At 45.9% G+C, this 27260-nt stretch overlaps 1 protein-coding gene across 2 annotated transcripts in view; it reads left to right on the top strand.

The window, feature by feature from the left end:
* The first annotated feature begins 6716 nt into the window (after positions 1 to 6716).
* Positions 6717 to 27260, top strand: part of LOC123759442 (serine/threonine-protein kinase meng-po) — a 55533-nt gene continuing 34989 nt past the window's right edge. The window contains exon 1 of one of the 2 annotated variants that reach the window (XM_069335237.1): positions 6717 to 6847. The gene's annotated coding sequence lies outside the window, so the exon portion shown is untranslated. Of the gene's footprint in view, positions 6848 to 14737; positions 15342 to 27260 lie in introns of those variants that run through there. The other variant, XM_069335235.1, reaches the window with a different exon arrangement.

Below are 27260 nucleotides of genomic sequence, written 5' to 3'. Positions count from 1 at the left end.
TAGTGCAGCTACCCTAGACTATATGAAGTGGAGTACAGTGTGTCAAAAAAGCTAACTAGGTGATGCTATAAAATCCCCATCACACAGGATGGTTAGTCATACAGAGCATTTATGAACAATTGAATAAAATAGGAGTGCAGTCTGCGGTGTTTTCACGCCACATTTCAGTATAAATAATACTGCAACTTTGCTAATAATAATACTGAAAAATAAGTATTATACTTCTTCATGGTCAGGCACTGGAAGACTGTTACAACTATTCAAGTTCCCCGAGACCAACAAGTAGTCTTCTCCAGGATGCAACCCACAACAGTAGACTAACTCCTGGGTACTTATTTCCTGCTAGGTAAACAAAGCCACAGGCTTAACAAATTACCTAGCGTCTCGTGCTGTTTGGGAATCGAACCCGGGACCATTTGGAAGTGAACCCACTGTGCTGACCAGTGCGCCACTGAAGAACTGAAATGTTGATATAAATTAATTTATATATCCAGGTGAGATTATAATATCATTTCAATAGAGTTAAATAATCATTTCTAATTTCAAATGCCAAATCTTGATTGATTGATGAAGATTAAGCCACCCAAGAGGTGGCACGGGCATGAATAGCCCGTAAGCCAAATCTTTGGTAAACAAGAAAGGCCAGTAAACCAATAATTTTATCAACATGCAGTTAACGAAGTTCAGAGCTAATGTGGACTACGTTACTGATTTTATGAAAGTATAGAAGACTAAATTTTATTTATATAATAGAGAATTGACTTAGACAAAATTCATTCAATTAAATATGGCAAATTATTTAATTGAATAAAAAAGACGAGAATGATTTTCACGAAATTATTCAATTGCAAAGATCCTTGTTACAAAGTCTTTCCTAAATCAACACCAATACCTTAATATGAGTCAAGACACCTTTAAAAGTCCCCGTTATCTTGTGGCAAATCTTCTAATGGCCACGCCTTTAAACTGCTCGCAGTACTAGTTTAAGAACATCAGAACGAGCAAGCATAATAATTATAGAATGGGAGTTAAAATAATCAGAAGATTAAATGTCATTACTCTTCTGTCTGTATCATCACACTGATCTTATAACCATCATTCGTATATACCTTCTTTTCCTGTATTTATATACCTCGTGTCTGTCCTCATTTGTGATATCTTTTTCGCGTTCGTTATATAGTTTGACTCTATGTTATCTTCATCATTATTTACTGCTATTATATCGTATTTATTTATAAAATAATATCTGTGTTGAATGCAATACTGTTCACTGATAAATTTGCAGGCAGGATAACATATTTTTGTTCAATAACATTCTAACAATAGAGTGAATATTTTTCCACAAATGTTTTTTCAACGTGAAGAAGATATTTTCCGCTCTGAATATTGTCTCGTCACCAGCTGGTCTCTGGATGTTCTCTCGTCACCAGCTGGTCTCTGGATGTTCTCTCATTGCTAGCTGGTCACTGGATGTTCCCTCATCACTTTATGGATGTTGTCTCGCTACCAGCCACACACACACAAATACACACACACACACACACACACACACACACACACACACACACACACACACACACACACACACACACACACACACACACACACACACATGCAAAAATGAAATCGGAAATTCCAGAGGAAATTAATCAAGGAATCTAATAGGGTAGAAGCTCACCCCAAAAGTCTCTGGGGGAACTGGGAAGCACAAATCTCGAGGCGATTTATGAGCGCAAGTCTGGCTTCTCTCGGCGCCTTGGTGAGCCTGCCAGGAACCCGACCTGCCAGGAACCCGACCTGCCAGGAACCTGACCTGCCAGGAACCCGACCTGCCAGGAACCCGACCTGCCAGGAACCCGACCTGCCAGGAACCCGACCTGCCAGGAACCTGACCTGCCAGGAACCCGACCTGCCAGGAACCCCACCTGCCAGGAACCCGACCTGCCAGGAACCCCACCTGCCAGGAACCCGACCTGCCTGAAACGGACCTTCTTGTCAATATTTTGATATATTTCAAACCCAATAATATCCCCTTTCATCCATTTATGTCCTTCAGTCATGTCATCGCCTTTTTCTCCGCCTGATGGGAATCTAAATTAGCTTTCCTGAGTCTCTCTTCATGGGGGCAGTGTTCTCTTTCCTGGGATTACCTTTGGCGCTCTTCCCTGTACCCGTTCAAGTGAATTAATTTCCGTTGTGTAGTACGACGAAAACTAGACTGTATAGTGTAAAGAGGAAACTTAAAAGACCAAGATATAGTGAATAATATTAGGAGTTTTGGTTCGGGTTTGGCCTTAAGACCTACCAATCTTGGTCTTAAGATCCTCCACGGTCTAAATCACCATCATCACCAGTCCTATTAGGTTCCAATATTGCTTCGTAAGATGTCAATTACTCTGTTTATATTTTTCATATGGTTAGCTTGGAGGAAAATAGCCGACAGGAAATCACAGGGATTTTATTATAATTATTTATAAGAAAATTAGCAAGTCACCAATACATAAGTTGAACAGCCAGGCTGTTACCTTTGCTGTTGTGTTTGTGCTTTGCCCTCTAACAACAACAACAACTTGCCACAATCTTTACTGATAACGGCGAAAGTTAAATCTTATCTTACAACATTCTTTTAGTGTTTTTGTTGATCAGACATCGAATTCCTTAATCTGGTTCCCATACCCTAATTGTATGGTTTCACCTGTAGTGTATGGTTATCCCTAATTGTATGGTTACCCCTGAACTGTATGGTTACCCCTAAATTGTATGGTTACCCCGAAACTCTATGGTTACCCCTAAACTGTATGGTTACCCCTAATTTTATGGTTACCCCTAAACTGTATGGTTACCCCTAAACTGTATGGTTACCCCTAATTGTATAGTTACCCCTAAACTGTATGGTTACCCCTAAACTGTATGGTTACCCCTAATTGTATGGTTACCCCTAAACTATATGGTTACCCCTAAACTGTATGGTTACCCCTAATTGTATGGTTACCCCTAAACTGTATGGTTACCCCTAAACTGTATGGTTACCCCTAATTGTATGGTTACCCCTAAACTGTATGGTTACCCGTAAACTGTATGGTTACCCCTAAACTGTATGGTTACCCCTAAACTGTATGGTTACCCCTAAACTGTATGGTTACCCCTAAACTGTATGGTTACCCGTAAACTGTATGGTTACCCCTAAATTGTATGGTTACCCCTAAACTTTATGGTTACCCCTAAACTGTATGGTTACCCCTGAACTGTATGGTTACCCCTGAACTGTATGGCTACCCCTGAACTGTATGGTTACCCCTGAACTGTATGGTTACCCCTAAACTGTATGGTTACCCCTAATTGTATGGTTACCCCTAAACTGTATGGTTACCCCTAAACTGTATGGTTACCTCTAAACTGTATGGTTACACCTAAACTGTATGGTTACTCCTGAACTGTATGGTTACTCCTGAACAGTATGGTTACCCCTAAACTGTATGGTTACCCGTAAACTGTATGGTTACCCCTAAACTGTATGGTTACCCGTAAACTGTATGGTTACCTCTAAACTGTATGGTTACCCCTAAACTGTATGGTTACCCCTAAACTGTATGGTTACCCCTAAACTGTATGGTTACCCCTAAACTGTATGGTTACCCCTGAACTGTATGGTTACCCCCGAACTGTATGGCTACCCCTAAACTGTATGGTTACCTCTGGTAGCGACACTCATGATAACCCCCCCCCCCCTCGACCCCGCCCCCTTTCTAATACCATGTGCCTGTAACTTTCTAATGAGTATATGGTTAGTTATAATAATTATTACAGTAGCCATAAGCACTGTAAATTAATATCACTATTATTAGTCATTGTAAGTAATATTGGTGGCAACCTGTATTAAAGTCATCCTTACGGCCTTTGTAAACCAGTTACCATAGAGCGCCAGAGGGAAGGTGAAGCAAGAGAAGCAAGAGCCTCTTCTCCTGTAGAGACTCTTCTCTACAGGAGCAAGAGTCCTCCTGTAGAGGGCGGCGACGGAGCCCCAGAGCGTCGCTCGCGTCCCAAAATGAGTTACGAGGCGGTTCCCCCTGGCGAGGTCCTCAGTAGCTGGCGGAGGTGCGCGCGGGGCGGGCCGGTTGGCGGAGGAGGCGGACGGATCACCTCGTTAGACAACCCGTAGGTGGTGAGGTAGAGGCTGGTGACCTCCTTCAGGAGGCGGCGGCGGCAGGTCTACTCACCTGGCGGCAGGTTGACTCACCTGGCGGCATCACGGTGGCGGGAGAAGCGGTGGTTATGGGATACTGCCACCGCTGGTAGCAGTGGAGGACTGCACTTGGCAGAGGGCCAGACGCCAGCTTCCGTCCCCCCTCTCCCCTCCTACCTATCCTCCCTCCCTTCTACCCTCCTACCGTCCCTCCCTCCCGCCTCACTTGTTCCCCCACGCCACCTGGGCGCGCATGCGACCGCCTCCTAACTTTTTTCTTTGTGATCAGAGGAACTATCCCTTCAGGAGCGAGTGCTAGTGTTGCCTTCTGCTGGCGCGGCTCCTGCTGGTGTGGCTCCTGTGGAGTGTGCGGCGTGTGCGGTACCTGCGGCACTTGCGGCACTTGCGGCACGTCCTCTGCGTCGCCGTGATGTGAGCAGAGGGCGCGAGGTGGCGGGTGAAATGTGTTGGTGTCACGTTCCTCCTGCTGGGGTCGCTGACGAACACTGTTGTGCAGTGCACTCCACGCCGCCGTGACCTGCACCACCTGTCCCCTGCACCACCTGTCACCCTGCACCACCTGTCACCCTGCACCACCTGTCACCCTGCACCACCTGTCCCCTGCACCACCTGTCACCCTGCACCACCTATCACCCTGTACCACCTGTCACCCTGCACCACCTGTCCCCTGCACCACCTGTCACCCTGCACCACCTGTCACCCTGCACCACCTGTCCCCTGCACCACCTGACTCCCTGCACCACCTGTCACCCTGCACCACCTGTCACCCTGCACCACCTGTCCACTGCACCACCTGACTCCCTGCACCACCTGTCACCCTGCACCACCTGTCACCCTGCACCACCTGACTCCCTGCACCTCCTGTCACCCTGCAATACCTGTCACCCTGCACCTCCTGTCTCCTGCACCACCTGTCACCCTGCACCACCTGACTCCCTGCACCACCTGTCACCCTGCACCACCTGTCTCCTGCACCACCTGTCACCCTGCACCACCTGACTCCCTGCACCACCTGTCACCCTGCACCACCTGTCTCCTGCACCACCTGTCACCCCTGCACCACCTGTCACCCCTGCACCACCTGTCACCCTGCACCGCCTGACTCCCTGCACCACCTGTCACCCTGCACCACCTATCCCCTGCACCACCTGTCACCCTACACCATCTGTCCCCTGCACCACCTGTCCCCTACACCACCTGTCACCCTGCACCACCTGTCACCCTGCACCACCTGTCATCCTGCACCACCTGTCACCCTGCACCACCTGTCACCCCTGCACCACCTGTCACCCCTGCACCACCTGTCACCCTGCACCGCTTGACTCCCTGCACCACCTGTCACCCTGCACCACCTGTCACCCTGCACCGCTTGACTCCCTGCACCACCTGTCACCCTGCACCACCTGTCTCCTGCACCACCTGTCACCCCTGCACCACCTGTCTCCTGCACCACCTGTCACCCCTGCACCACCTGTCACCCCTGCACCACCTGTCACCCTGCACCGCCTGACTCCCTGCACCACCTGTCCCCTGCACCACCTGTCACCCTGCACCACCTGTCTCCTGCACCACCTGTCACCCTGCACCACCTGTCACCCTGCACCACCTGTCACCCTGCACCACCTGTCATCCTGCACCACCTGACTAGCTATGTTAACTATTGCCTGTGTTAACTACCACCTGCTTTAACTACTCCCTTCGTAAACTGCCGCTCTGTTAACTACCCCCCCCCCCCTGTGTAAACTACCATATGTTCTAACTACCAAATGTGCTAACTACAGCCTGTGATGAGGACCACCTGTGTTAACTACCCCCGTGTTATCCACCACCTTCGATAATAGAGGTGTTAACCACCCCCCCCCCCCATGTCAAGTACCACCTGTGTTAATTACAACCTGTGTTAACGACCGCTTGCATTAACGCGCACCCGTGTTAACGACCACCCGTGCTAATGATCACCGCCATGTTAACCACCACTAGTGTTAACTCACCCTGATACAACGGCCGTATTTAAGCCCTCTCGTCGCTACCGTTTAGAACCTTGGCTTAGTGACCCGCGTCCGCCTCCTCCTCTGTGTCGCCGGCGCGCCTTCGTCCTCCGTCGCTCCTGGAGGCGCTGCTCCTGAAGGCGCTGCTCCTAGAGGCGCTGCTCCTGGAGGTGCTGCTCCTGAAGGCGCTGCTCCTGAAGGCGCTGCTCCTGGAGGCGCTGCTTCTGGAGGTGCTGCTCCTGAAGGCGCTGCTCCTGAAGGCGCTGCTCCTGGAGGCGCTGCTCCTGAAGGCGCTGCTTCTGGAGGCGCTGCTCCTGTAGGCGCTGCTCCTGAAGGCGCTGCTCCTGGAGGCGCTGCTCCTGAAGGCGCTGCTCCTAGAGGCGCTGCTCCTGTAGGTGCTGCTCCTGGAAGCGCTGCTCCTGGAGGCGCTGCTTCTGAAGGCGCTGCTCCTGAAGGCGCTGCTCCTGGAGGTGCTGCTCCTAGAGGCGCTGCTCCTGAAGGCGCTGCTCCTGAAGGCGCTGCTTCTGGAGGTGCTGCTCCTGAAGGCGCTGCTCCTGAAGGCGCTGCTCCTGGAGGCGCTGCTCCTGGAGGCGCTGCTCCTGAAGGCGCTGCTCCTGAAGGCGCTGCTCCTAGAGGCACCGTTGCTGGAGGGCAGGTAGGGCACGTCTGTGTGACTCACTGACTGGGGACAGGCATCATGAGCCTTACTATGCTGGGTATTCCATATCTTTCTCCACCTTCTCTTATCTTCTCACTCCCTCTCTCCTCCTCTTATCTTCTCCCTCCCTCCCTCCTCCTCTTCTCCTTCCGTACACCGTTCCTCCCTGCCTCCCTTCTTCACATTAGATTATTTCAGGTGAAATTGGGCATAATGTGAACATCTTAATTTTTTTCTTGATCTTTTGTTTACATGTTCCTGTCTACACCTTCCCCCCCCCCCTCCCCTCCTCCCTCCATCCGGCCTGTACACGCTCTTGGTGCACACATCTTCATACACACACATGTATACTACACATGCACACGGCCCCTCATGCATACGCCTTTAATGTACACACACTTTCACACGTGAGAGCACCCGAGACCTCTCTCTCTCTCTCTCTCTCTCTCTCTCTCTCTCTCTCTCTCTCTCTCTCTCTCTCTCTCTCTCTCTCTCTCTCTCTCTCTCTTGCAAAAAAGAGTACATAGAAGGGCGACTAAACAAATGTCACCAGTCCAAAATGTTAACATTTATATTGAAACTCTGCACATACTTTTTTGTGAACTCTCCGTATACTCTAATCTTTGCGTATTCTTCATGTAACTCCCTGAGTACTTCCTGTGTACTCTTCGTGTACCCATGGCTACACTTCTTGCACTCTCTGTGTACTTTTGACCTGTGTCGAAATTCTGAACTACCATATGTACCATATGCCATATACTTCACTAAGAGTGTGAAGTAGTGGAGCAAGTCTTCGTTCACAACTCCAAATGTGGATGTATCGGAATCTAATTGGCTTGGAAACCTGTTCAATATTCGTTAGAATTCTGAGAGGTTTTGGATCATTTTGTTTAGAATTCTCAATATTCTGAGAAATTTGCCACTGTTTCAAAGAACTGACCGATGCTCAAACCAGCAAATTCAACTTGGTGTGTGTGCACAGAGATGGTTAAAAAATTAAATCTAAATTTATCATAGTTTCCCTGAAAATATAAAACGTTTTCTTTCATAAAGTACAGCTGCAGGAGGACCAAAGGAACTAACCGACGATTAATAACAATAACAACACATAAACAATAATAACTTTTACGTCATTGTTGTATATAAGAACACAGTTGTTCTTGAATAAAATCACAAACCGGATAACTGATAATGAAAGCCGGATGACCGCGGTGGCCCGGATATTTCAGGAATTCCTTCAGTGAACATTTTTTGTTTATATAACTTACAAGAAATGACCTTGATTTAGATCGTGAAAATGTTAATTATTATTTTAATGATGATTAGGGTGATTAAGACGCTGATAATAAAGATGAAGCCGCCGACGAAGTTGAATAATGATAAAGAACGTTGACAATGATGAAGATGATGAAAATGCTGAAAATAATGATAAAAACCCTGAAGATGATGGTAATAAAGACGCTGATGATGATAAAGACGGTACAGACGCTGATGATGAGTATAACTACGTCACTAGTACTCAGTTTAGGTAATAAATAATAATTTATTATCTTTATTTTTTTAGGTAATAAATAATAATCAGATGAAGAAAGTACATACGACGATAGGAGATATAGAAAGAGCAACATAGAGATGTTGCGCGCGCACACACACACACACACACACACACACACACACACACACACACACACACAGACCCCACATAACATAGACATTCGAACATAGACCCCACACAACCTATATATTATGTGAGAAATCTTTAAAGAATTCTGATAAAGAAAGAGATCTAGGGGTGGTTCTAGATAGAAAACTATCACCTGAGGACCACATAAAGAATATTGTGCAAGGAGCCTATGCAATGCTTTCTAACTTCAGAATTGCATTTAAATACATGGATGGCGACATACTAAAGAAATTGTTCATGACTTTTGTTAGGCCAAAGCTAGAATATGCAGCTGTTGTGTGGTGCCCATATCTTAAGAAGCACATCAACAAACTGGAAAAGGTGCAAAGACATGCTACTAAGTGGCTCCCAGAACTGAAGGGCAAGAGATACGAGGAGAGGTTAGAAGCATTAAATATGCCAAAACTAGAAGACAGAAGAAAAAGAGGTGATATGATCACTACCTACAAAATAGTAACAGGAATTGATAAAATCGACAGGGAAGACTTCCTGAGACCTGGAACTTCAAGAACAAGAGGTCATAGATTTAAAATAGCTAAACACAGATACCGAAGAAATATAAGAAAATTCACCTTCGCAAATAGAGTGGTAGACGGTTGGAACAAGTTAAGTGAGAAGGTGGTGGAGGCCAAGACCGTCAGTAGTTTCAAAGCGTTATATGACAAAGAGTGCTGGGAAGACGGGACACCACGAGCGTAGCTCTCACCCTGTAACTACACTTAGGTAATTACACTTAGGTAATTACACACACACACACACACACACACACACACACACACACACACACACACACACACACACACACACACACACACAAACACACACACACACAAACACACACACACATACACATGGTAGTGGCTAATTTGGATCGTTTTCACAATCAGGAATCCTGGGTTCAAATCCCGGGGAAGGGACAGAAATGGTTGGGCAGAAATGGTTCATCTAATGCTCCGTGTTCACCTAGCAGTAAATAGGTACCCAGGAATTAGTCAGCCTGTTGAAGGGTTGCTTCCTGAGGAGTTTTACATAAGGAGAAGGACCTCGATATAAGCCGAACATGTATATATATGCACTGGCTGCCTGTCCCCGTCATAATGAATTATTATTATTATGTTGAAATTATCACTGCATAAATTTAGGATATCTGCGTCACAAACTGCCGTCGTACAGACAGAGGGAAACTGAATTAAGCCATCTGGAAATGATCACCAAAATCAACATTGTGATTTTATCCTCCGTGGTGTTGACTTTGAGACCACCCAGCCACTGGTGTGGTCGTGAGTGGCGACCACCACCCAGCGACTGGCGTGGTCGTGAGTGGCGACCACCACCCAGCCACTGGCGTGGTCGTGAGTGGCGACCACCACCCAGCCACTGGCGTGGTCGTGAGTGGCGACCACCACCCAGCGACTGGTGTGCTTGGGAGAGACGACCACCACCCAGCCACTGGCGTGGTCGTGAGTGGCGACCACGACCCAGCGACTGGTGTGCTTGGGAGAGACGACCACCACCCAGTGACTGGTGTCGTCGTGAGTGGCGACCACCACCCAGCGACTGGTGTGCTTGGGAGAGACGACTACCACCCAGCGACTGGTGTCGTCATGAGTGGCGACCACCACCCAGCGACTGGTGTGCTTGGGAGAGACGACTACCACCCAGCGACTGGTGTCGTCGTGAGTGGCGACCACCACCCAGCGACTGGTGTGCTTGGGAGAGACGACCACCACCCAGCGACTGGTGTGCTTGGGAAAGATGACCACCACCCAGCGATTGATGTGGTCGAGAGACAGGGCCAGTTGGAATCCCATCATGGAATCTCTCGAGTAATGTTTTCTTCTGACCTAAACAATAGTGAAAAATTAGAGACAGCGAAGCGGAAAACAAGGAGGAACGGGCTGATCGAGTGCGAAAAAAGGAAGATAGAAGTATAGAAAAATAGAAAATGGGGAAAGGAAGGAGAGCGGTGGAAAGAGGAAGGGGGGAGAGAGCTGGGAACTTGCGTCAACAGTCGCCTCAAGAAGGCAGTCACGTCTGGCCAAGGAGCCAGTTCAAGGAAATGTATTTTTGCACAAGTCTTTACCTACGCGATCAAAAGTCTCTTATCAAAAGCATGTGCGAGGAGCATCCCTGCTTTAACATCGTTTATTACCTATTTTTTAATGTCATTAAACGTGGGAGGTATTGAGTGACGTCAACGCTGCCTCTCCAGGTGACTCTAGGTGGCTTAGGCGAATACCTAGTGACCTAGAGGTACCCCGTTGTGACCTAGAGGGACCCTGTTGTGACCTAGAGGCATCCTACAGTTACCTAGAGGGACACAATTTTAGCAATCACAGATTATTTAGGTTATATCAGGTGACTCCATATGATTAAGGCGGTCTCAGGTGGTCTTCAGGTTCCCTCCGTTGACTCGCAGTGACAGATACGGCAGCCGGTTTCTACTCCAGATGATGTCAGGAGACTTCAAGCTACTTTTGATATCGGTTATCTACAGGTGTGTTGTGTACATCCAGCGATGCAGTTACATTACTGCCAGTTGGGAATGGACGTTCTCGCTTGCGTCACTCTCATTGTCTTTCTCATTCTCTCTCCTTTTCCTTTGTCTCTCGCCCCCCACTCTCATTCTTGGCGACTACCTCTGCTTGCCCTCGTTCTCTCTCTCTTTTATCCTCTCTCTCTCCTTTTCACTCGTATGCTCTCCCTCTCACGCCCACTTTCTTAATATTGCTTTTATTATCTCTTTATCCTCTCTATCGCCCACTCTCTCACACCAACTCCCACACACTCTTTTATGCTCTTACTCTTTTCATTTACTCTCTCCCTCCTGCTCGCTCTCTCTCTCTCTGCCTCTCACCTTGTCTCTCAGAAAACCCAAGCCGCTTGCTTCCTTTTGTCACAATTGAAATGGATTGCAGAGCAATACTGTTGTCGTCGAAATGCAAATATATCTGAATTTCGCTGAAAGATATCAATACCTGAGACGCTCCAAATATAATCGCTGGGAACTTATAACCTCTAGGATTAGAGGAGGATTCTGTGCCGCTCAATCCGGATTCCTGCGAACGCAAACAAATGATGCAATTACGTTATGTTTTAATTAGTATAAGTCTCTGTTTTATTTGTAGCGAATCTGAAAGTTTATTATGTTTGACTTACTTTTAAAGGATAATAGTAACGGGTTAGATTATACAGTAAAAGAACTTAATAGTAATAAGTTATCAACATTAAGTTAGAATGCACTTTGGCGCCACGTAGGCTGCGCAGAAGGTGTTGTCGTTGTTACAGGTGACGCAGTAGGCAGTTAAGAGCCTGGGGCCAGATTCACGAAAGCACTTACGCAAGCACTTACGAACCTATACATCTTTTCTCAATCTTTGGCGGCTTTGTTTACAATTATTAAACAGTTAATGAGCTCGGAAGCACCAGGAGGCTGTTTATAACAATAACAACAGTTGATTGGGAAGTTTTCACGCTTGTAAACTGTTTAATAAATGTAACCAAAGCCGTCGAAGATTGCGGAAAGATGTATACGTTCGTAAGTGCTTGCGTAAGTACTTTCGTGAATCTGGCCCCTGGTTGGCCATCGGCGGAGGCCAGCGTCGTCCACATTACCTGACAGCTGGTGATCCTTAATTGTATAGTGACCTGCGCTTAATGTATTAGCAATGTTTGGTGAGGTAAACAAGTATTATTATTATTATTATTATTATTATTATTATTATTATTATTATTATTATTATTATTATTATTATTATTATTATCTTCACATATAGCCGTGCACTACGAGGTTTGGACACTACGCCATTAAGGTCAATTATCAAATGTCATTTGTTAGGGAATCTGAGGTTAATTTATGTTAGCTCCATCGAACAAATTTATGCATTTTCGTGCAATTCCAACAGTTGTAAAATTCACGTTCTTTCGAGTCTATTTCGTCATTGTTTATATTACAACTCGTATATCTGAGATAAACTGCAACTCTGTCGCAATACTTTATTGAATTTAGAACAACAAAAATATTTTGTTTTATCAGTTCACATGATCTCACATCATTGTAATGTTACTCTTCCGCAGCAGAAGTATGTGTCTTTGTTCTTTCACCAAGGTCGTCTCCCTTCCCCCTACTCTCTCTCTCTCTCTCTCTCTCTCTCTCTCTCTCTCTCTCTCTCTCTCTCTCTCTCTCTCTCTCTCACTCACACACACACACACACACACACACACACAGTTTCTAAAGCTTCTGTAATCGACAGAGATGCTAGAATCAACAATACATGAAAAAGCTAAACTAAACAAGTTTAGAACCGAGTGATTGGTACCAAACAAGATATATAAGTATTAGGTGGAAGAGGGCGTGAGCAGCTGGACACCCTCATAAATACTGTCAAGCAGTATCTCTCCCCGCGATAGCAGCGACATAGTAGGAACTGACGATTTAAATTCGAGCTCAGCACGCAGTATATCCCGTCACGACCAAAGAATACATTCACTCCAAAACAAATCTACCACTTACGGGCTATTCGTGCCCTTGCCACCTCTAGGGTGGCTTAATCTTCATCAAGCAATCAAGAAAGTGAGCAGAGACTGTGATCTCTGCCGTCCTTGTGAGCTTCTGTAGGGGGTCCTCTTGACCAGAATACACTGAGCGAGTAGACCGTCAAGGGTCCCGGGGGATAGACCGAGCCTCACGCCGGAGTACAGGTGAACACAACATCATCAGCGGAGTATGCAATGCTGTCAAGTATCTGGATGTCCTGCAGGGCCATGGTAAAGAAGATTTTCTAACACTATGCATAACTTGTATATAGAATATAGATCTCCAGCGTGGAGTCCCCCACCTAAAGCATCATATAAAATCATGTTAGACAACTATTAACTGAGGGAACGAGGCACTATTCTATTATGGTGGTAGAGAGCAGCTGGATTGAGCTAGAGAGACTTGAAGCTCACTCCACATGCAGCTTCAGGAGAAGATAGGCTAGGAAACACGAGGATCGAGACCCCATGCACTAAACTACTGTATATATACAATTACACACAAGACGGGACCCAGGAGCTGGCGCTCGTATAAGCAAGCGCAGTTAGAGACAAGTACACAAGCAAACCCCAGCTGGCAAACAATGGCATCACACCATATAAACATTACCCCGTTCTGCCATTATCCAACCGAGACACGAGCTCTAAGTTGGCACCAGTGTGTCTATTTCTGATCCTCCGATCTGGCACCAGTGAGCCGGATAGAGACTTTATTCCCCCCCCCCACAACCTTATACCTCTCGTGCGTTTGTTTATCACTATGGCAACTAGGATTACCACCCTCCCCTCTGCCTCCCACGAGCCACTAGCATAGTAAGTATAGCTGAGATTAGCTGAGGGTGTCTTGAGGGGGTTCAGGAGGCAACCAGCAAGCAAGGAAGAAGGAGGAAGTCTGCAGGGTAGGAGTTTTCTTGGCAGCGGGTCACTGTTATGTCGGAGGGAGGACACCACTGGTCTTCTAAATCATTTTGTTATGGTTCGTTGACGTTCAAAGTCTGTAATGGTTGGTGCTTGGGAAGCTGCTTTGAGAGTGTGTGTGTGTGTGTGTGTGTGTGTGTGTGTGTGTGTGTGTGTGTGTGTGTATGTGTGTGTGTGTGTGCGTGCGTGTGTGTGTGTGTGTGTGTGTGTGTGTGTGTGTGTGTGTGTGTGTGTGTATGTGTATGTGTGTGTGTATGTGTGTGTGTGTGTGTGTGTGTGTGTGTGTGTGTGTGTGTGTGTGTGTGTGTGTGTGTGTGTGTGTGTGTGTGTGTGTGTGTGTGTGTGTGTGTGTGTGTGTGTGTGTGTGTGTGTGTGTGTGTGTGTGTGTGTGTGTGTGTGTGTGTGTGTGTGTGTGTGTGTGTGTGTGTGTGTGTGTGTGTGTATGTGTATGTGTGTGTGTATGTGTGTGTGTGTGTGTGTGTGTGTGTGTGTGTGTGTGTGTGTGTGTGTGTGTGTGTGTGTACAGACACATAGACGTGTTCACATGTGTTTAGTGTGGATGTTTAGAGTGTGAGAGAGAGAGAGAGAGAGAGAGAGAGAGAGAGAGAGAGAGAGAGAGAGAGAGAGAGAGAGAGAGAGAGAGAGAGGCGGTGTCCCCCCTTGTCTTTCCCCCTGGGAAAGACAAGGGGAGGGGGGCGGCGCGCCATGAGAGCGTGCAGGACGGGGGGCAGCCTCGACCCAGATGCCCTGCTGAGACAGCCAGTACCCGGGGCGTGCCCCCTCAAGGCTCAGTCTCCCCGCGCTCGCTGCCCGTGACCCACGCCACACACACACGCCCGCGCGCCCCCGCACACCTTGGAAACACGCCCACAACTCCAGCAGGAGGAGGAGGAGGAGGAGGGGAAAGAAGGACCCTTACGAAAGCGGAACGAGAAAGTGAAAGAACGCAAAATAATATTGAAAAAAAAAGATCGACTTACGAAAAAAGTTCGAATTACCACTGAAGTTTTGTTCGTTAGCCAAGGGACGCGGGTGACGTCCACCGCAGGGGGGGGGGAGGGGAGAGTGCCAGTGTCTTGGCACTCTGGGGAATAAAGAGTCATTACGAGTGCTACCTATAAGGCTGTTAGTGGCCCCATGTGTCCGTAGAGGTCATTACCATTGTGAACAACCAGGTTCTTAGTTCCCTTGTGTGTGTCTGTCCTTCGAGATCATTAGCAGTCTGATCTACGAGACTGTTAGTGCCCCAGGGTGTCCCAAGCAAGCGTATACAGGTGACGACACTGCAGAAAGGAGCTACAGGCATCATCTTCTCTACCACGCTGAAGAGTCTCGCCTTACCTTGGTCTCGAGGTAAGATCTGAAGTATTTCATGATATCGAACTTAATTCCATTTTGTTAAAGTAGAATTGCGGTCGTAGGGTGTGAGGGGTCACTATACCTGGTATGTGGGTCACTATACCTGGTATGTGGGTCACTATACCTGGCATGAGGGGGTCACTATACCTGGTATGAGGGGGTCACTATACCTGGTATGAGGGGGTCACTATACCTGGTATGAGGGGGTCACTATACCTGGTATGTGGGTCACTATGCCTGGTATGAGGGAGTCACTATACCTGGTATGAGGGGGTCACTATACCTGGTATGTGGGTCACTATGCCTGGTATGAGGGGGTCACTATACCTGGTATGAGGGGTCACTATACCTGGTATGTGGGTCACTATACCTGGTATGAGGGGGTCACTATACCTGGTATGTGGGTCACTATGCCTGGTATGAGGGGGTCACTATACCTGGTATGAGGGGTCACTATACCTGGTATGAGGGGTCACTATACCTGGTATGAGGGTCACTATACGTGGTATGACGGGTCACTATACCTGGTATGAGGGGGTCACTATACCTGGTATGAGGGGGTCACTATACCTGGTATGAGGGGTCACTATACCTGGCATGAGGGGTCACTATACCAAGTATGAGGGGTCACTATACCTAGTATGAGGGGTCACTATACCTGGCATGAGGGGTCACTATACCAAGTATGAGGGGTCACTATACCTGGTATGAGGGGGTTACTATACCAAGTATGAGGGGTCACTATTCCTGGTATGAGGCATCACAGTATCTGGCATGAGGAGGGGGGGAGGATACGATCTCATACTAACCTGTTTTCAGAGGTGAGAGACAGATACTGTCTCTTATCAGCCCGTGTGTGACAGCAAGGGTAGCGACAGTATTCATTAGTTTTAGTGTTAACTTTTAGTGTTTACTATTTCTCAGTGTAAACTACTGAGTCACTAGTAGACTAAGATGAGTTTTCCATGGAAGCAGATCAGTCAGTACACTCAGTTGTTATAGATTCAACTACTCGGAACAAGTTCCAAGTAGCACGGGCTATGGTGAGCCCGTAGTGGACTTACCTGACACAGAAGCGGTGCTGTGTCCTTGGATATGGAATACTCAGCTCACCAGTGGTTTATATGGTGTTGCAGTGTTTGTTTATTTCGCGAATGGCAACAACATGGGCCCACGAGAGGCCCTCAACACATATGGACAACACAACACACATATCAACACAACTCCATCCATGTGTACTCTCGCCGGCACTCATCACTCATCAAGAGGAAGTAACCTTTGGAAACTATGCTAGATAGAGCTACGAAGAACGTCATAATAGCATATAAATGGATTAAAATGTAAAATCTAGGACTCGAAACGAATCTGGAACCGCCTACGAGAACGTCAACATTACCCGCGGACCTAGTAGCCGAGATCTCCATTATAGGTTCCAAGAACCATGCAGGGTTCTTGGAACCCTGCATGTTTCATGGGAAGCCATGAAATATGTAAGTCAACTCTACTGAACAAACCTGAGCAGCCTCTAGTGCACAATAGCCTACTGTCACTTCGCCAACTACAACAAAAATGATCGATTTGGCAAATTGGCACAAATTGGCACCGCAGGAACAACTAGGCTATTAACAATGATAAACATGTGAGGACAATGCCAGGACCAGGATCCATTAAGCATTTCCACAGTCATTTACGAAACCTGTATATCTTTCCTGGAATCATGGCAGGTTGGTTTACCTTTATGAAGCAGTTTCAGAGCTTCGGATCGTCACATCCCACGGTTATTATTGTTATGAGGAACCTCGTTGTGCTTCTGACCTCATAAACTGTAAAAAACAAGATGAACAGGTTTCGTAAATGACTGCGTAAATGCTTGACGAATCCTGGTCTTGATGTGAGGCTTATATACGTACGTGCGTGCTTCTCCTTAGATGAAATATTATTATTATTGTTATTACTATTATTATTATTAACTATAATAACAATACACAGAGAAATCACATTTCTCTGTGGAATTGGCTTCCACTGAAGTCCTCATTCCCGAGGCTTCCACCGAAGCCTCAGGAATCCTCGAGGGTGCAGTAGTACCCCAGGTTGCATTTTTTTTACCATGTTTACCTCACCTCTTATGGTGAGGTGGTTAGGTGACATAGGGGAATATTAATAAGGTATTAAATGTATCAACATCGAGTGTTGACATGTTGGCAACTTATGTTCCTCTGGTTGCTTCTGTTCCTGTTGTAGAGTCATTCAGTCCGGCTTCTGTATTGGTCCGGGGTCTTGAAGAGGGGGGAGTGTAATTGTACATTAGCTGGTTATTAATTGCTAGTGATATATATATATATATATATATATATATATATATATATATATATATATATATATATATATATATATATATATATATACTTATGTGTGTATATCACGAAAATAAACACGTGATTAAGAATGTGACAATGTCAGACCACGGAGGAAAATGAAACAGGAATTTCCTTAAGTACTTTCGTATATTAATACATCTTCAGATATATATATACTTATATATATATATATATGTATATATATATATATATATATATATATATATATATATATATATACACATATATATATATATATATATATATATATATATATATATATATATATATATATATATATATATATATATATATATATATAATGACAAGGGCGATGATTGTCAAAATAATAATAAATTATAATCGTTTCTGTTACCATCATTGATATTAGAACTGCATTTTACAAATATTGTTAATATTAGTATTATCAATTAACAAGGCCTCCCCTAGACCCATCCCTAGACTGACGCATGTTGAGAGACAATGCATGACGATTAATATACAAGTGATACAAAGTCATCAGTAACGACTGTTTCTCTTCGTTTGTCTTTAAAATAAGCCGTTCGGAGGTCCGGAAATTCTCCCGCCTCAGGGAAGGAAATCTGGGAAATACTTCTGTGATTCACCCTCTGGCGCCACGGACAAAAAACAAATGTTTCACTTTCCCGAGGAAAACACAGGCTTTAGCGCACTTGACACGACTGAAGACTCGATGTAGAGCATTTATTACCAGTCGTGAAGGACAGGAAGAGAGAGGGAGGGATGAGAGAGGGATACAAGGAGAAAGTAGGAGCAGGGAGGAAAGAAGATAGAAGAGAAAGGAGAGATTACGAAGAAAGAGAGGGAAGGCAGGAAAGTTAGTAAGTTTATATACAACGTTCCTTATTTACACAGGTTGGCCGCAGAGGTAAATTGTGTGACTCAGCCTTGCTCGTGGTTTGTATGTATTCTCGTCTAGATATACTCACACTGAAAGGTCGAGCTTCAACTCCTAACCCCCACCTTCCAACTGTTGGTTGGAAGATTACGTCTGTGTATTCACCTAGTTGTATTCACCTAGTTGTGCTTGCGGGGGTTGAGCTTTGCTCTTTCGGCCCGCCTCTCAGTTGTCAATCAACTATTACTAACTACTATTTTTTTTCACACACACACCAAGGAAGCAGCCCGTAACAGCTGTCTAACTCTCAGGTACTTATTTACTGCTAGGTAACAGTGGCATCTGGGTGAAAGAAACTTTGTCCATTTGTCTCTGCCAGCGCCGGGAATCGAACCCGGGCCACAGGATTACTAGTCTCGCGGTCCGTCCACTCAGCTACCAGCCCCCCCCCCCTCCCACACACACACTGTGTATGTGTGTGTTGACTGTCTACCCATTCCACATTGTACTGCATAACGGTATAAACACTAGGGGTGCCTCCTCCCTCCCAGTGGCAGCAAAGGTGATGTTGATCCGTGACTCGACAGACAGCTGTTTACACGAGGCTAGACCTACAGAAGTGGTGTGGACACACACACACACACACACACACACACACACACACACACACACACACACACACACACACACACACACACACACACACACACCGGGGAGCTGGTGGCTGAGTGGACAGCGCTCTAGGCTCGTGGACCTAGGGACCGGGGTTCGATCCTCGCAGCCGGCGGAAACAGATGAGCAGAGTTTCCTTCACCCTAATGCACTGTTACCTAGCAGTAAATAGGTACCTAGGCGTTAGACAGCTGCTACGGACTGCTTCCTGGGTGTGTGTATGGGGGGGGGGGGGAATAGTTAGTAGTTAGTAACAGTTGATTGATTGACAGTTGAGAGGTGGGCCGAAAGAGCAGAGCTCAACCCCTGCAAGCACAACTAGGTGAATACAACTAGATGAATACACACACTCCTCGGCCTCCTTGCTTGTACCATCAAACGCACCCCTCGGCCTCCTTGCTTGCCCCAACAAACGCACCTCCTTGGCTCTCCTGGCTGTGGACATGGTGGTCAACTCCACCAGAGATATACATGCTCACCACTTTACTTATTTGTTTATGTACAAAGAAGTTAGAGTATCTGATGATTTATTATTGTTTCCCACTGTATTTGGTGGCATAGGGCTCTTCCCTCCCCACAGCTCATCTTAAGACATATCCTAACAGTTTTCCCAGAACATGATCTGCTAAATCGTGTAACAATCATCTCAGAGGCATGACTGTGCACATCATGACGGATTGCATCTTCCAGTCGGGAGATGAAGATACATTCATTCCAGCTGAGAGAGACAAAGAAGCAAAAGCAGCATCATTCTATTGTTTAACACTTCATTACCTAAAAGCTTAAAAAAAAGGCAGAAGAGCAAGAACGAAGAACTGGAACATCCGTAGAAGACCAAGAAATTATGGCTTACGAATCAGCAGAGAACCCGTATGAGGATGACACACAGCATCTGATGATAAGAACCGACCTAAACTACACCCGTATGAGGATGACACACAGCATCTGATGATAAGAACCGACCTAAACTACACCCGTATGAGGATGACACACAGCATCTGATGATAAGAACCGACCTAAACTACACCCGTATGAGGATGACACACAGCATCTGATGATAAGAACCGACCTAAACTACACCCGTATGAGGATGACACACAGCATCTGATGATAAGAACCGACCTAAACTACACCCGTATGAGGCTAAATAAGAGAGGTGCAAGCCAATTAGAAAACGACAGCAAGGTGGATGATGTCTCTCAGAAAACGCTATTAATGGGCGTTCAGACTCCGGACGGCTTACGGGCTCACCATAGCCCGTGCTACTTGGACATTTCGTTCTGAGTAGCTAAATCTAAAACAACAACAACAACATCCGGACGGCGTCTGGTTCGTGTGGGTTGCTCTACCCAACAGACGCTGGGCGGAGGAGGGGAGTTATCAAGAGGAAAGCGCCAAGCCATTATGACTATAACACCGGGAAGGGGTCAGGATAAGGATTTGGGATGGGACGGGGGGGAAAGGAATGGTACCCAACCACTTGGACGGTCGGGGATTGAACGCCGACCTGCATGAAGTAAGACCGTCGCTTGCTTGCTGGGCGGATCACTCTACGGGATGGGAGACTAGGATGGCAACACAGGGAAACCAACTCGAGGAACTAGATGAATCAAAACTGTTGGATCAGAAAATCCTCCCGTAAACACTAGAGGAGATGACTGAAGGCCTCAGCAAGCCACTTTCAGTAATCTTCATTAACTTGAGAAGTGTGTGACGTCATGCGGTTGGGAACTTTCACCTTTCTTGTTTATATTTATGATTTATAATAGATACGAGGCATGAGGCGATAGAGCCATATGTCACTAACATGCAAAATATTAAATAGAATTAATGATCGAGAGGAGGAGGTGATGAGACAGCTAGAAATATATAGTTCGTTGTTAATTAACAGTGAAGGAAATGTTGGAACTACTTGATATGCATGGTCAGAAAGTCTTCGACACTGTGCAACACTGGTGCCTGCTGTGCATTAATGGTGCCTGCTGTGCAACACTGATGCCTGCTGTGTAAGCAGGGGAAACAGACTGGAGTAAGTGGAAGAGAGAGTACCTATCAGACAGGAGGCAGAGTCACAGTGAGAGAGAGAGAGAGAGAGAGAGAGAGAGAGAGAGAGAGAGAGAGAGAGAGAGAGAGAGAGAGAGAGAGAGAGAGAGAGAGAGAGAGAGAGAGAGAGAGAGAGAGAGAGAGAGAGAGAGAGAGAGAGAGAAAGAGAGAGAGAGAGAGAGAGAGAGAGAGAGAGAGAGAGAGAGAGAGAGAAAGAGAGAGAGAGAGAGACCTGCTACAGAACGATGAAGAGTAAAATGAAGAGTATCGCAAGAGCATCAAAATATATATAGGGAGTCCGGAGTGTTGTCACGACGCTGGTCCACGAACTCCTCCTTGGGCTGAGCTACAAGGAGAGGCCCTGGGAGCCACCTCTCATGGGAATCGATGAGAAAGAAGTAACGCGATCACGGCAGCGGTTTTTATTTTTGGAGACTTTGGCAGTATAGAAAAATATGAAATAATGTGTGAAACTGGATGGGAGCTTGAGATGAGAAATGCGTCTCTACTTCTCGGATGAGAAATAGAGATGCAAAAATGTGGAAAAGCAGAGAGAAATAAGACTTATCGCATCTGGTGGGTGATGAGGTGAGAAACAGAGAGCTGATGGTAGACACTGCGCATGTACACTAACTCTCTCTCTCTCTCTCTCTCTCTCTCTCTCTCTCTCTCTCTCTCTCTCTCTCTCTCTCTCTCTCTCTCTCTCTCTCTCTCTCTCTCTCATCTGGATGCTGTCTTCTGTCGATGATATAGGTTTGTGTTTACATGAAATTCAGACCGCATCACCACAAACACTCAACCCCCTGTCATCACCTCCTCCTCATTCTCTTCCTGTTCCTCCTCCTCCTCCTCTTCCTCATTTTCCTCCTCTTCCTCCTTCTCCTCTTCTTCTTCCTCCTCCTCCTCCCCCCTCCTGCCCTTCCCCCTCTTCCTCCTCCTCCTCCTTCGACCAAGGTCACCTTACCAACTTCACAGATCACCTGTGCAAATATTTGGTGCAAGCCAGAGAGTGAGGGAAAGATTTATAGACATCAATGTTTCTCGTGATTATGGAGGGAGGGAGGGAGGGTTACGGAGGGAAGGAGAGAGAGAGAGAGAGAGGATTACGGAGAAAAGGAGGGAGGGGAAGTTACGTAGGGAAAAAAATAAGTTGGAGAAGAGAGTCAAAGGATAAGGTAGAATAAGGTCATGAACATAGTAGTAGTAGTAGTAGGCATCGATCAGTCTCAGGAGAGTATGAAGTTGCACTCTGGTTGTCGGTCTGGAGTGGCTTCTCCAGGGCGCAAAACCAGGGTAGGTTGATACTGGGGAGAAGCTGTCACCCATGCAGCAGGTCCCCCCCCCCCCCTCTCCACCGCGCCGAAAGTCTCCAATGGAAAGCCAATACGATTGGTTCCAGCGCCGTCGCAGGAACTGTCAGAACGAGTTGAAGGTAACATCGAACTGCCCCAGGGGGCTCCAGCTCCGGAGGTTACCTCGAAGTTGGCACAGGGACTCCAAACCCGGAGACCGCCGTGGTCGGGGCCGGAAGAGTGGGAGATAATGAGGAGGAACAAGAAGAGAAGCGAAGAAAATGGGGTTTAAGAACGCTCACTTGCTCATAATTGTCTTGAGTACCAATGGCTGACTCATCACAGCTCTTCTGAGAGCGCGCTGAGGGTTGAAGTATTCTCTTGTGTTTTCAATGGGCACAAATTGGGTAAGTATAGAGTCATGACAAGCTGAGGTAAAAGAATTGGTTTGCAAATTGGATTTCAGACGTGGAAGGTAATGCGGAACTTTTAATTAACGATCTCTCTACCCCATCTGATCTTTCTATCCATCTGATCTTAGACAAATTATTGCAAGATTATGTTAAAACAGTGACCAGCAGTTCCTGGCATCATTTGCTACAGTGAACGCTTTTTTTTGGTCGTGGGATCAAAATTTCTTTTTCCTAAGCGTCACGACCGTGAGCACTGGCACGTGACGTTTAGCAACATCACGTGAGCACTACGTCACAGAGACGTTAGAAAGAATTTTTTCAGTGTCAGAGTAGTTAATAAATGAAATGCACTAGGAAGTGATGTGGTGGAGGCTGACTCCATACACAGTTTCAAATGTAGATATGATAGAGCCCAATGGGCTCAGGAATCTGTACACCAGTTGATTGACGGTTGAGAGGCGAGACCAAAGAGCCAAAGCTCAACCCCCGCAAGCACAATTAGGTGAGTACTGATTTCTTACAGTGTTTGAGGAGTTCACTGAGCGCATATGTATATCTATAAACGGCAATATCTGTCTGTTCTTTATAGTTTTTCTGTTCGAGGTTGAGGGTCAGAAGTTTGGGGCTAGTCTTTCGAAGCTTTGTAGGGTGACTGGTCTTTGGCCGGGGATCGTCATAGGCGGGTCTGGGTCGAGCCCCCCATGTACTCCTCCGTTGCATGAAATTAGCATATCACACTTATTTCCAGTCTCGCTTAATAAGACACCATCAGTGATGAAGGGAAAGAGGTGAATAGTAGAGAAGGAGGTGAAGGGTAGGGAAGGAGGTGAAGGGTAGGGAAGGTGGTGAAGGGTAGGGAAGGTGGTGAAGGGTAGGGAAGGTGGTGAAGGGTAGGGAAGGTGGTGAAGATGGGGAAGATAGCGAAGAAGAGGGATGATAGTTGTATGTAGTTAAGATGGTCACAGTGTAGAAGATGGTGTGAAGTGAAGACGTTTACGGTGATGAAGACAGTAAGTATTAAACCCTAACGTTCACCTGGCACTCGAGCAATGCCATGTGTCCATCTAGTATATTTAAGCCCATAAGACTTTTATATATATATATATATATATTTATATATATATATATATATATATATATATATATATATATATATATATATATATATATATATATATATATATATATATTATAAACCTATAAGAACAAACACTTGTTTGCTCAAGGTTAAAAGCCAGACGTTTGAGGCTAGCCTCACCAAACCTTGCAGGGTGACTGTTGAAACTCTTCACCAAACATTCCTTCTCTATTTCTTAAACTTTATCAAATATTTCATAGCTTTTGTCAAGGCATTTTCAATACATGTCTCGAGTTATCTTTAAGGAGCACGGGAATCGCCGGCGTCACTCCCCGCGTGTAGGTGGCGTTGTTGTGTTAGGTAGCAGAGCTGGTACACTTGACACACTCACCCGGCAACCTACAGAGACACTTGGAGCCCGCACGCCTCGAGTGCCTTGGCTTTGTGAAGTGGTGTATTAATAGTGTCCGTAGCAGCAACATCAGTGCCACTGTCACCACTACCTGTACTACCACCACCACCATCTGTATCACCACTACCTGTACCACCACCACCATCTGTATCACCACCACCCCTAACACTACCACCACCTGTATCACCACCACCCTTAACACTACCACCACCATCTGTATCACCACTACCAGAACCACTACCACTATCTGTATCACCACTACCTGAACCACTACCACTATCTGTATCACCAATACCTGAACCACTACCATCATCTGTATCACGACAACCTGTACCATTACCACCATCTGTATCAGTACTAGCTGTACCACTACCAGCACCTGTACCAACACCTGACCAATACCACTACCACTTCTTACACTTGACAAGCGTCTCTCTGCACCCAAAGAAACCCCCCTTGACCGGCGACTGACACCAAGACCATACCACCAGGAGCAGAGGGTATCCTGGCGGAGGAGGAGCCACAGTTCTTCACTGAGGATCCTAGCATAGAGTAGGGTCCTCAGGTTTCCCCTTGGGGATCCAAGCATAAGGAAGGGTCCTCAGGTTTCCCCCCGGGGAATCCTAGCATAGGAAGGCCGCACTCAGTCCAGGCCCTTAATTTTGACCAACCACCAAGATTTCTTTAGTCCTGAATATAGTCCAGAACTAAAGTAAACTGTGTATACATCGAAAACCTGGTAATTCCTCGGTATATATATATATATATATATATATATATATATATATATATATATATATATATATATATATATATATATATATATATATATATATATATGTAACAGTCATGGGAAAAGGGCGGAGGTTTCCACACTGCAGTCTACACAAAGGAAACAAACATAGGAATGTGCCTAAATGCCAACAGCGACTGCCCTGACAGGTACAAGAGGAGTGTTGTTAACGCATACGTCGACCGTGCTCTCAGCCACAGCTCAGAATGGAAGCAAGTCGACGAAGAACTCTGTAGGGTAAGGCAGGTTCTAGTCAATAACGGCTTCTCCAATGGTTTCATCGAAGACATCATAAGAAGGAAAGTGAAAAGCCATGCAACCTCCGAAGAGACAACTAACACAACACCTATACCCCCTATTAGACTATTTTACAGGAACTTCTTTTCCACAGCTCATAAAACAGAGGAAAGGGTCCTGAAAGATATTGTTAATAGAAACGTTATCCCTACAGACAAAAATCAGAGGATACAACTGACGATTTACTATAAAACCAGAAAAACGGCCAGCCTACTCATGAGAAACTCTCCAGACACGAAACAGAACGCTTTAAAAGAGACTAACGTCGTCTATGCCTTCAAATGCCCACTTGGGGACTGTAAGCTCCAAAAAACCCAGTATATAGGCAAGACAACAACATCTCTTTCTAGGCGTTTAACGATGCATAAACAACAGGGCTCCATTAAGGAACATATAATCTCTTCCCATAACCAAACCATCGCCAGAGAAATCCTAGTAAACAACACAGAAATCATCGATAGATACAGCGATAGCAGGCGGCTCGACGTTTGCGAGGCACTACACATCAAGAAGTCAACACCAGCAATCAACAGCCAATTATTGCACAACTATATTCTACCCACCTCAAGACTCCGCTCCAATATAGAAGCATCAAGAAATATGGACCAATAGGCTTTCTACAAACACTTCTATTCAATATCCATTGTTTCGTGTTCTGTCTTGTGTTGATACTTTTAATACCCTATTAATATCCTCTAATGCCACATCATCCTTCCCACCTTACTCAAATGTAATGCCACATCACCCTTCCCACCTCACTCAAATGTAGATATAAAATCAGGGAACCGCAAGTTCTAATCAGTTGTGTATTTGTGAAGTCTTTGAAAATGTAATAAGTTTTACGAAACGCGCCCGTGTCGCGTCAGACTAGAAATAAAAATGAATTTTGGAGAAGTGATTTTTGATTTACCTCCAACAGTGAAGCATAATGTACGAAAGATTGAGAAAATTCGTGTTAGAATTATTAATCTTACTTTTTCGGTCATATTTAATAAAATATGTCTACAGGAAAGACTGCTACCAAAATATACTAATATATATATATATATATATATATATATATTCCTGTGACTTCTCTTGAATACGTAAATGGTATTGATGATCCAGACTGTGACGGTGGAGGCTGAGGTGTGGGCGTCAGGGGGCCTGATGCTCTCTGCACCCCCTCTACCCCTCCCTCCCATCTCCGTCACCCTCCCCCCCTTCACCCTCCGTCAACCCTTCCCCACCCCGCCCTTCCTTCCCTTCATACATTAACGGACATATGAAGTTTTATGACAAATTAAACTTAAAAACTCTGGATAAAATTCTCCAAACTGGTAAAAAAAATCGAATTCTTGATGTCTATTGAAACGTTAAATTCACAACACATTCTAATAATATATGGTTTTCTTTTTTTATTGCATGAAAAATTGTTAGGAATATTGTTTCGTGTGTGTCACACTTCACTCTGTAGTTCCCTGGAGACCGCTGGCGTGCTGGCTCATGGGGCTCTCAGGTGCTCGCTCGGGTATGGGGTTCTGTTCTTGAAAACATACTTGATTCTACCCACCTACCCCCACCTCCTCTCTCTCTCTCTCTCTCTCTCTCTCTCTCTCTCTCTCTCTCTCTCTCTCTCTCTCTCTCTCTCTCTCACTCTCACTCTCACTCTCTCTCTCTCTCCCAGTTTAGCATTGCTT

This window comes from Procambarus clarkii, chromosome 32, assembly GCF_040958095.1.
Source record: "Procambarus clarkii isolate CNS0578487 chromosome 32, FALCON_Pclarkii_2.0, whole genome shotgun sequence".
Lineage (NCBI taxonomy): Eukaryota > Metazoa > Arthropoda > Malacostraca > Decapoda > Cambaridae > Procambarus > Procambarus clarkii.
Note: the sequence above shows the minus strand (reverse complement) of the source record. Positions and strands in the feature narration are given on the sequence as shown.